Source organism: Schistocerca nitens, chromosome 7 (assembly GCF_023898315.1).
Source record: "Schistocerca nitens isolate TAMUIC-IGC-003100 chromosome 7, iqSchNite1.1, whole genome shotgun sequence".
NCBI lineage: Eukaryota > Metazoa > Arthropoda > Insecta > Orthoptera > Acrididae > Schistocerca > Schistocerca nitens.
The window spans coordinates 538,209,858-538,222,056 of record NC_064620.1 but is presented as its reverse complement, the minus strand read 5'-3'; the positions used below and the strand labels follow the sequence as shown (position 1 = coordinate 538,222,056).

The following is a 12,199-nucleotide window of genomic DNA, read 5'->3' as shown; positions in this document are numbered from 1 at the left end:
TAAATCTATCATTGGCATTGCTGACTATCGATATTGCAAATACGTTTCTCGTCTTCCGACTTAAAATAAAAATCTTTCAATTTAACTATACGGCAACTAGGTCGTGTGGTGACTTGGGAGGGGGGGGGGGCGTTGTTTCGGACCCCCTCGACCCCCTCCCAACCATTTGGCTTGGTCCTTGAATGCCTGATTGCTTGTGAATTCCTTCTCATCCACTTCCTTTTTCAAATTCGAACCACAAGAAGTTTACATATGACAGGAAAATGAAAATTTTGATGCTAAGCGCAACTGTAAGAAGTACTGTCCCATTGTTTATTCGCATGCACTTACAACAGTGGGGTACGTTTCTTGACGTTCTCCCAGCAGTAAGAATATTCCACGTTCTACCGGGCATAAAATAATTTTTTTCTCTGAAGTTTCTGCCGATAAACGTACATCCATTTTCAAGGTGAGTCGGTGACTTAAATTAAACTGATTTAACGAAAATAGTCTATGGAGTAAACTGGCGCAAGTCAGAGACAGAGTAACTGGCATGGGAGCTTCGTATATTAAAGTTCATCAGTCTAAGAATAATAGACCTACTTTACAAGACTTGAGTCAGAAAATCCAAAGTCATTACATATGATTAATTATTGAAGTGGAGGGTATGAGTTTGGAGGCCAGGTACTGAAGACACAGAACAGTAATTCCTCTGAGAGCGCAGATATGAAATGAACGGTTTCAATTAATTGTCGAGTTGGAAGCCTTCGTCTCGATTTAGTGGGATGTCTGCTGATTGTATTCCCACGGCTTTTTTGAGCACTGAATCCCAACAGGATCAGACTGGGCCAGTGTTTTGATCTTACCATAATCCATGGAATGGTCAGTGGAAATACAATGTTCAGACACTGCTTATTTGTTTGGCTGTAGTAGGTGATTGATCGCTGGCGTGACATGTAACGTTCTTGTACACTGATATTGGGTATCCTATGAAATTTTGACAGGCAATTTCATGAACACGCGTCATTAGTAAAAGCACACCACCTATCACGTATTGCAGAGAAAGGTGTCGCCTAGGCCAGAGAATGGAAGATCACATACATTGTAAACTCCTTCATTTTTGAAACGAGAGAGCTGGTTTCGCGGCCAGAGTAGTGGATCTTTGGTTACCGATAGTCGTCCGTGGTTTAGTCTTACGATCAGAGAAGCTGGTCTTCTTTGACTGGAAGACTATTTAAGCTCGCGCAATGTGTCGGTTGCTTTCGAGTACTTCAAGTTCGGTTCCGCAGTGGTGCGAGGATGCCCGGCAAGGTGGGGGGGTCATGCGGCTGCTGGTAGAGGAGCGAGCGAGTGGGGGGTGTAGTGAGGGGTGTGTCGTCCGCTGTGATTGTGCGGAGCCAGCGTGGTCGCTGAGTACGAGTCCGGCTAGAGTACTGTACTCGAGTCTAAGGGACTAATTTGCACTGGTGTTCACACACGGCGATGCCAGGTTGTTGGTTTGGTGGTTAAAAGGCTGTTTAAAGTGTAAAGGATGAGCTAGACAGTAGAGGATTTTACTTTATTACATGAGCTTTCAAATGGTAACTTTTTTCCATTACGGTCAAGTCACGGCCGGCAGTGTTAGCTGCCTGTAAATCCTTTCGTCCCACGGTTACCAACAGGAAGTCAGCACCGAGGAAGGGCACCTTGGCTACGCGCCTCCCTCACTTGCTCACGAGATAACAACTCCCCAGGCGCCAGGCGTCGCTTAGCAGGCGACACTCTGGAAACATTTCTCGATCCCGACCAATCAGGGCGGAGGAAGCTGCGTGGTGCGTCGAATATACCCGGCCGCCCGTCGCCGGGCCCGCTCTCTTACATTCTTGCTCACCCGCGAGTCGGATGCGCGCCCTGTAGCATTGAACATCTCCTGCTTCTCCCGGTGCTGCGGTGCTGTGGACTTAGTTTTGGCAGACAACCACTTTCGGTAGCTTCGCGAACTATGTTTCGCCAAACTCTACGCTCTGGCTCACCCTCACCTCCCTAGGCCCATGTGACCCCTTTTTAACATACTTTCGCCAATAAACGGCCTTTGTCTAAATTTTGTCCTATTAATTTCATAACGCCCACCGCCTGCCCATACGCCCATCCTGTACAAAAGCATTGGTGTGTTCCACAGCCTTGTTACAGCAGAAGTAGGAATACAGTTACGCTATTATATACTATTCTGTCAACAGATTGCAGTACTGAGCGCACAAGCTATGAAACAGCTGGTTGGTCTAAGTGATTTGATACTAGTAAATTACCCACGTTGTACATTTCAAGTTTCTTTTTTCCATTATGAAATGTCTTAACTTCAGGAGGCTGTAATTTAGTACGGTGTACATATTTAAAGAATTATCTTTTACGGCGTAAAGTCAGCGCCGGAACGCCAGTCAGGAACGACAGAGAAGAGACAGCTGTGAGAAGAGATTAGCCAATGGCACGCTGAAGGATCTCCCCCCAGGACGACAATGTGACAGCAGCGGCCCCTATGTGAAGACGACACAAGAGCTGCGCCCGAATGGTGGCGGCCCAGTTCAGTAGCAGCGTCAACGTTAGTCACTTCGTTAGCCGACGCATCGTAGCTTCTATTACTAACTACCTTCTATTATTAGCAATCACTACGTAGCACAGACTTGTGTTTGTCTGTTTTGTAGAAGACAGATTATTTCGTATGGCGCCCTTTGCTTGCGACACATCTATTAAAGTTTAGCTGGTTCGCTGTTTTGGGGAAGGAGACCAGACAGCGAGGTCATCAGTCTCATCGGATTAGGGAAGGATGGGGAAGGAAGTCGGCCGTGCCCTTTGAAAGGAACCATCCCGACATTTGCCTGGAGCGATTTAGGGAAATCACGGAAAACCTAAATCAGGATGGCCGGACGCGGGATTGAATTAAAGTTTAGTATTTGCACTTGTCTTGTTGTAATTAAACTCATTAATATGTGTAGTTTGATTGTTTGTCTAGCGAACCGAGTATGCAGGATTCCTAGACACAGCACTATGAGTGCTGTTATTGTTGTTTTACTGTGCTTTAGATGTTTAGTGCTTTGAAGTGAGGTCCTTTTGCTCAACCATTACGTAATGGATGATCTCTAAATTGTTTACTGTTCTAGTACAATTAAATGGCCTGACCCTGTTGCTTCTCGTAAACCGAGGAGGTGTTTGTGAACTGCTGTGGACTTACTGAGTGTGTATGGAGTACGAGTAACTGGCTTACACTGTTTGCACTGCTGTTGGTCCGGAATTGTTTCATAAAGTCAAGTGCTCTTGTCTGCATTGGTCAAATAGTTACATCTTAATTGAAAATCTGGAAAACATTCAAATTGTTGGTATCTGAGGGAGCAACCATCTATTGGATTAATTCACAGATGGCTAAATTAAAAAGTTAAAATTAAGTGGATATGTAGCGCTTAATGCCAAGAGATAATTCAGTCAGTGTCAGGAAGTCGTTTCTGAAAGTATTTGTATGGAGTGTAGCCATGTATGTAAGTGAAACAGGGACGATAAATAGTTTAGGCAAGAAGAGAATAAAAGCTTTCGAAATGTGGTGCTACAGAAGAATGCTGAAGATTAGATGGGTAGATCACATAACTAATGATGAGGTATTGAATAGAATTGGGGAGAAGAGGAGTTTGTGGCACAAATTGATTAGAAGAAGGGATCGGTTGGTGGGACATGTTCTGAGGCATCAAGGGATCACCAATTTAGTACTGGAGGACAGCGTGGAGGATAAAAATCGTAGAGGGAGACCAAGAGATGAATACACTAAGCAGATTCAGAAGGATGTAGGCTACAGTAGGTACTGGGAGATGAAGAAGCTTGCACAGAATAGAGTAGGATGGAGAGCTGCATCAAACCAGTCTCTGGACTGAAGAGCACAACAACAACAATTAAGCGCTGTCACTTCTTGTGTATTCCTCGTGTTAACAGATTTTTGTTACAGGTAACATAAATTGTTATAACCAGGAGGGTCCAAGATGTGGAATGTTCTAGACCTATCATTTGTAAAACTAGTAGCCGGCCGGAGTGGCCGAGCGGTTCTAGGCGCTTCAGTCTGGAACCGCGTGACCGCTACGGGCGCAGGTTCGAATCCTGCCTCGGATGGATGTGTGTGATGTCTTTAGATTAGTTAGGTTTAAGTAGTTCTAAGTTCTAGGTGTCTGATGACCTCAGATGTTAAGTCCCTTAGAGCTCAGAGCCTTTTGAACCATTTTTGTAAAACTAGTACCAACATTGTGGCATAAAAACCTCCCCCATCCCCTCCAGATGTTAAGTACTGTTGTTCATCCCTTGGCCGTTAATGCAATTGCAAGTATTTTATCTGCTGTTTAACTAATTGTCTTGATTTCGCTACTCAGTCGTTTGTGAGATTGTGAGTTGTAATTATTTTTTTTTTAAGGAGGAAAGGTCACACTTGAAGATTTTAGGAGTTATTTGTACATATTGTTTATTGTTTATTGTCAGCGATCAGAGTTGTAAAGTTAATAATGTTCTTTAAAACTGTTATCAGAGGTTCTTTAAGGTTTTATGAACTGACAATCTAAATTCTAGAATTTAAAGTTTTGAAGAGACTAACAATAAATCTGTTTTTCAGATTTGTTTGTAAAGTGGCTTGACACCTTATTACTCCCTTCCCGTTCCTGCCATTTCAATTTCTCCAGATTTTTTTAAAGAAACATTTGCTACATGTAGCAGAAAGGTTGCAGGTTTTACATCTCTTCCCTTTTGCTCTGACTTCGGTCGATCTATCATTTTCACCCCGTAATGCCGAGCATCAAGAGTTCACATCATATCAAAGTGATGCTTGTAAATGGAAAATTCGATTTTTTGAGTGCCACTTACGGTAGGTGTGGATTTCACACGAAGCTACCAAGGCCTCTCATGTTTTTCTGCCTCATGGATTTTTGGTACACTGCTAGAAGGATCTGCTGTTCGCGTCTCTGTCCACGACACACACACGAGAAGCTATCGTCATTGTTTGGCTCTTTGCAGTTAGGTACTGAGATAGTTTCAGTTCTGAAAGTTACTTCTTTGTACTATAGCATCGTTGATGTGACGCCAAAGTATTAAGGTAGCTCACTACTAGTTTAGGATCGGGTTCCGTGAAGGAGAATCGGTTCGTGAAATGAGATCTGTAGTAAGACAAATCGATTTTTAGTACGTTGCCTCGGATGACCTACATATGCGATCATATGTTAACATTAGCAGTCTACGATCCGTTCGTGGAGTGGCAACACTTGATTACCCTTCCAGACGGAACACTTTCGTTAAAAATTGCCTGGGGGAACACATAAGGCGATCTCGTGTAGATTCTAACATAGTGTGAAGCATTTTTGGTGACTTCTTACGTTTCTCAGGAAATAACGATTAGCATCTCGGAACCTTAATGGAAGACTGGCTCTACTGATTTTAGAATCAGACGAATAAAACAAACTCAGATGGCATCTTAACATCTCGCAGTTCACATTATAGTAACATTAGAACCGTCTCGTTTGCCTCTCTGTTGTGCAGTGTTCGTTGCATGCACTTTATCGCCCACTATCTGCAGAGAATAAATCAATTGGTACAATGACTACGAGTCATCTTTAGAAAACAAGAGGTAGTTACGTTTAAATGAAACACAAGTTTAGTGTTACCAGTCACTGTTTATTTATCTCCACAATGCGTTTCAAAGGTTTAAACCTCCATCATCAGGTGAATTTACATTTGTTAGTATGATATGTGTGAGTGTGTGTTTGTTGTGTTACGAGTTTTTGGAGGAACGTGTGGCACTGTCTCCAGTGGTCACAGGTTCCTTTCACTGCCATAACACATCACATGTATACTGTCATTTTTGTAAACAAATATGGCGTCGGGAAACTAAAGATAAACAGCGACGTAACAGGAAACTTGTTTTTTCATGAAATGTCAATAACGGTCACGGTGAAGCCTCATCTAAAATGTTCGCATTTAAAGTAATTAAGTTTCGTAAGTGCGGATTCGGAGTTTGGAAATCCACTTAGTACGTTGTACTTGGCAAATGCTTTTGTTGGAACGTGCAACGTAATAAGTTGATTTCCAAATACCGCATTCAGCATTCCACTGGGCGGTACATGAGGGTTACAGTCTGCATGTCCCATCGAACCGTTAATACACAGTGAATACTGGTAAACGCCGTGCCGTTGCACATGTCATTCCTTGTGTAAGTTAATAGAACACTGAGTGCTGTAAACATTTTGATGTAATGAAAGTCTTTCACGTGCTAGTGAATACGAAAATATGGTTTGTGTAAAATGCGCATCAAGGGGCATTCGTGTGCGTTTGTGAGCGCATACAAGAGGCAAAACAAAGTAAAGCGACAGCAAATACAACATAGGACAAAGAAAGACGCGCCATGAAAGAGTTACGCAAATTGGTCATAGGCCTAACTGATATTAACAGAGGTAGCGACGGAAATTGCAAATTTGTTAAGTGTGACGGTCGGTGTATGAATATGTGACGCTGCAGCGCAATCTCACCGCGCAGATGGCAAAGATAGCAAACAGGGGACATGTCGGTACCAGCGCATAAAGTGTTTGTGAATTTCAATCCCAGTACTCTGTTGGACATTGCATCGCGAGTGAAAACTACAGGCTCCCTTAAGACTTCTCTCTAAGAGACTAACGCGGCAACGGGCACGACATGGAACCTCTACAGTCCAGTAGCTTGTATCCGATGCACAACTGCCCGTTTACAGCATCCCTCACACCCACACATCAAAGATGCACAGAAAATTCAACGCGATTGAAAACTACAGGCTACATGCCGACTTTTCTCCAACACGCTAATGTAGCTACGGTAACCGCTTGTACAGTAACTACGCCTCGCAGATACGCACGGGAAAAATATACGCAGATGTCAGCATTTGAGAGGTGACGTGTGGTTGGACTGAAAGAAGACGGTTGGAATAATCGGTGAATCGCTCCACATTAGAACAGGAGCGATGCCACTATTCGACGATGTTGGCGGGAACAGGTGAACCATGGGCGAACACGGCGTCAAGAAGAAAGCGGTCGACCTAGAGAGACGACAGAACGTGAGGACCGGGAAATCGCCCGAGGGGCACTCAGAGCGCCGTATTAATCATTATCGGCGATCCGACGTGCAACTGGTGCTTCACTGACCACAACGACTATTAATACACTCCTGGAAATTGAAATAAGAACACCGTGAATTCATTGTCCCAGGAAGGGGAAACTTTATTGACACATTCCTGGGGTCAGATACATCACATGATCACACTGACAGAACCACAGGCACATAAACACAGGCAACAGAGCATGCACAATGTCGGCACTAGTACAGTGTATATCCACCTTTCGCAGCAATGCAGGCTGCTATTCGCCCATGGAGACGATCGTAGAGATGCTGGATGTAGTCCTGTGGAACGGCTTGCCATGCCATTTCCACCTGGCGCCTCAGTTGGACCAGCGTTCGTGCTGGACGTGCAGACCGCGTGAGACGACGCTTCATCCAGTCCCAAACATGCTCAATGGAGGACAGATCCGGAGATCTTGCTGGCCAGGGTAGTTGACCTACACCTTCTAGAGCACGTTGGGTGGCACGGGATACATGCGGACGTGCATTGTCCTGTTGGAACAGCAAGTTCCCTTGCCGGTCTAGGAATGGTAGAACGATGGGTTCGATGACGGTTTGGATGTACCGTGCACTATTCAGTGTCCCCTCGACGATCACCAGTGGTGTACGGCCAGTGTAGGAGATCGCTCCCCACACCATGATGCCGGGTGTTGGCCCTGTGTGCCTCGGTCGTATGCAGTCCTGATTGTGGCGCTCACCTGCACGGTGCCAAACACGCATACGACCATCATTGGCACCAAGGCAGAAGCGACTCTCATCGCTGAAGACGACACGTCTCCATTCGTCCCTCCATTCACGCCTGTCGCGACACCACTGGAGGCGGGCTGCACGATGTTGGGGCGTGAGCGGAAGACGGCCTAACGGTGTGCGGGACCGTAGCGCAGCTTCATGGAGACGGTTGCGAATGGTCCTCGCCGATACCCCAGGAGCAACAGTGTCCCTAATTTGCTGGGAAGTGGCGGTGCGGTCCCCTACGGCACTGCGTAGGATCCTACGGTCTTGGCGTGCATCCGTGCGTCGCTGCGGTCCGGTCCCAGGTCGACGGGCACGTGCACCTTCCGCCGACCACTGGCGACAACATCGATGTACTGTGGAGACCTCACGCCCCACGTGTTGAGCAATTCGGCGGTACGTCCACCCGGCCTCCCGCATGCCCACTATACGCCCTCGCTCAAAGTCCGTCAACTGCACATACGGTTCACGTCCACGCTGTCGCGGCATGCTACCAGTGTTAAAGACTGCGATGGAGCTCCGTATGCCACGGCAAACTGGCTGACACTGACGGCGGCGGTGCACAAATGCTGCGCAGCTAGCGCCATTCGACGGCCAACACCGCGGTTCCTGGTGTGTCCGCTGTGCCGTGCGTGTGATCATTGCTTGTACAGCCCTCTCGCAGTGTCCGGAGCAAGTATGGTGGGTCTGACACACCGGTGTCAATGTGTTCTTTTTTCCATTTCCAGGAGTGTAGGTGGCTCACAGAAAGGGGACTGACCTCAAGGCGCCCCTTGCGCTGACTACCATTGATCTCCGTACACCAAAAAGCCCGTTTGCAGTGGCGTCGGACACCTTCGGCCTGTAATCTCATTAACTGGGACTGCATTGTCTCAGTGACGAGTCCAGCTTCGAACTGAGCTCCGATGAACAGCGAAGACGCGTCTGGAGACCCTCCAGACAGCGATGGCATACTAACGAGACTGTCACCCGCCACACGGACCGACAATCGAGAGTGACGGTGGGGGATGTCATTGCAAAACATAGTACGACCCCTTTGGTTGTCATCAGAGTCATCCTTACAGCACCGGATACGTCGACGATATTCCACGCCCAGTTTCGTTGCCCTTCGTGGAAAGCCATCCTGTGCTTACAGCCCACAAAGATTCCGCCCGCCTGCACACAGCGAGAGTTTCTCCTGCTTGCATTCGTGCTTGCCAAACCTTGTCTAAGGCTGCAAGTTCGCCTGGTCTCTCCTCAAATGAGAACGTCTGGAACATCATAGGATGGGACCTACAACTAGCTAGGGATTTTATCGGACTAACGCACCAGTTGGACAGAATTTGGCACGATATCCCTCAAGAGGACATCCAAAAACTGTATGAATCAATGACAAGTCGAATAACTGCTTGCGTAAGGGCCAGAGGTGGACCAACGCGTTATTGACTTGCTCAGTTTGTGAAGCTCCTTCTTTTCAATAAACGACCACTTTCAAATTGTTATCATTTGTTGTCTGCACATGTACATCACATCTACAGATTTCCGTCCCATTAAGATAATTACTTCGTGGTGCGTGGCACGTGGTTTCTCCATTTATTTGCAGTGCCAGAATACTACAGTGACCAGGTGTGTCCATCATTTACTTACATACACTTTAATTTATTACACGTTCCCATTGAAACGAAAATGAAATGATTGTTTGGCATTGTTGGCCAGGAGGCCCCATGCGGGGGAGTTTGGCCGCCGTATTGCAAGTCCTTTTTAGTTGACGCATATCGGTGACTTGCGATTCAATGATGATGAAGGACACACAACACCCAACCGTCTTGACGCAGAGAAAATCAGTGACCCCGCCGAACCCGACACCCCGTGCCCGGGAAGTGAGAACCTACCACAAGCCCACGAGCTGCGGACACGTTTCCATTCGTGCCATATGGATATCCGAATTAAACACTGTTCTGACTGATTAAATTTCACTTCGATGTGGAAATTCTGATGAACAGCTAATGCTCTGAAGCATTTGCTTTATGAGCGATGGATCCCCGAGGCTTTATGCTTCACGAAATGAAAATGGAGACGCCAGTGCTCGTGTCCACTTGCGGTGAGGGACTGTAACAGTTTCAAAATTCCTCGCAATAAGATCTACTAGAATTAAAATCCAGAATAGCAGAGCCACTCTGCAAAGAGGGAAAAGGCAAGGGAAATGGAAACAGAGATGGGCCTTCAGTTAATATAGAGGCAGATCTAATACTAAGAAGCATGGGGATCTTACAAAACCGATTTCACATAAATCTACCAGAACTTATATGGAACGTCATTGACTTCATGTTACAGACACAAGGCAAAGACGCAAAATACCAAATTGTAAAGAACACACAGTATTCATGTGTAGCAAGTGTAACGTTCATCTGCGATAAAACAAGAGAATAAAATGATAATTAAATAGACACCCTAGCTGCAAGCAGGCGTTGATACACATCATTGGGGACATGTTGAAAATGTGTGCCCCGACCGGGACTCGAACCCGGGATCTCCTGCTTATATGGCAGACGCTCTATCCATCTGAGCCACCGCGGGCACAAAGGATAGTGCGTCTGCAGGGACTTATCCCTTGCACGCTCCCCGTGAGATCCACATTCCCAACATGTCCACAACACTACATTCGTAGTGCGCCTAATAGATGTTTGCCCATCATACTCATTACTCGTGGCAGATTAATCTACCAAGTCCCGTACGAGTTCGGGCACAGCGTGTGCGTTCGCACAAGAAGGTCAAAGGCCGGGAACCCATATTTTTTTTAACTATATATATGACGGTATGAGTATGATGGGCAAACATCTATTAGGCACACTACGAATGTAGTGTTGTGGACATGTTGGGAATGTGGATCTCACGGGGAGCGTGCAAGGGATAAGTCCCTGCAGACGCACTATCCTCTGTGCCCGCGGTGGCTCAGATGGATAGAGCGTCTGCCATGTAAGCAGGAGATCCCGGGTTCGAGTCCCGGTCGGGGCACACATTTTCAACATGTCCCCAATGAAGTGTATCAACGCCTGCTTGCAGCTAGGGTGTCTATTTAATTATCATTTCATTTCTAGCAAAGCTGCATGGTCATCCACGGTAACTGTTCTTTCGGGAACAGATACTACCGTCATATATATAGTTAAAAAAAAAACAAGAGAATAGACTGTTACCGAGAATTTTAATAGGACTATATTTAATCGTATACAAAAATTAAAACGAATGCCACTAAGTATTCTTCATTTTCAATCAAGTAAATCCTATCAAGTAATATCAAAATGTTAAATACAAATCTTTTACTAAATTAATTGTTGTACGTGTTCAGTTTCTCAAGTGCCTTTTGTCACAAATATGTGACAAAACTAGTTACGCCTGACAAGTATAAATCATAGATTTGGCCTTATGTGCTCTATAAAATTTTTTACTCGTTAGAAAACATTATTTTTCAATTTTTTCCGTTTAGTAGAAGTTTATTCAGGTATTACGCTGTCCGTCTGACTTTTGTATATCCATTCTGATGAAATACCTGCTAGATGTACGGGGGAACCATAACTAAGACTGCGCAGTTGAGGAATAACCGTAAATGTCTGGGATATTATCAATAGGAAAACAAAATAGTTTTAGGTTTATATTTATTAACACAAAATGTTTGGTTCAAATGGCTCTGAGCACTATGGGACTTAACTTATGAGGTCAGCAGTCCCCTACAACTTAGAACTACGTAAACCTGACTAACCTAAGGACATCACACACATCCATGCCCGAGGCAGGTTTCGAACCTGCGACCTTAGCAGTCACGCGGTTCCAGACTGTAGCGCCTAGAACCGCTCGTAACACAAAATGTACATGTTCAGTAAACACCAGTGGCAGAAGGTAATACTTTCAATGAACTTTTAAAAATACAAGAAACTGGAAATGCGCATTCTTTCTTTCACCTGCGTTTAAGAGTACACAAAACATACCCAAAGAGTACGCATTCATAAAATGTCAAAATTGAATGCTACATCTCCTTCAAATGAAGAGCCCTGTTCGTACCACCAGCTGCCACATTTAATGCAGTGGATCCAGTCCCGTGGAAACGCCCAAATCTGTATACTCTACTCACAGCTTTTTCTAAAAGCAATTCCCTTCGTACATGTTGTGGATTGGCAGGAGGGCCAAACCACTAATGTAAGAGGAAGCCGAAAGGCACGCGGTTTAGCTCACGCAGGCTGGCCTGAGGTCTGGAACAGGACAAGGAATTTAGACTAGTAAAAAAGGATGTAGCTGGTGGAATACTTAACTTTAATCCATTAATGTTGAACGTAGTTCTTGTCTGTACATTCTTTACAATATCAATAGCAACTGATAA

General features: G+C 45.4%; 2 non-coding genes across 2 annotated transcripts; one reads left to right on the top strand and one right to left on the bottom strand.

Moving 5' to 3' along the window:
• Positions 1 to 10,330: 10,330 nt before the first annotated feature.
• Trnai-uau (transfer RNA isoleucine (anticodon UAU)) lies at positions 10,331 to 10,405 on the bottom strand. Its single transcript has one exon. It is a non-coding gene; the product is annotated as a tRNA-Ile (tRNA).
• A 362-nt stretch (positions 10,406 to 10,767) lies between these two features.
• Positions 10,768 to 10,842, top strand: Trnat-ugu (transfer RNA threonine (anticodon UGU)). The gene has a single exon. It is a non-coding gene; the product is annotated as a tRNA-Thr (tRNA).
• The last annotated feature ends 1,357 nt before the right edge of the window (positions 10,843 to 12,199 follow it).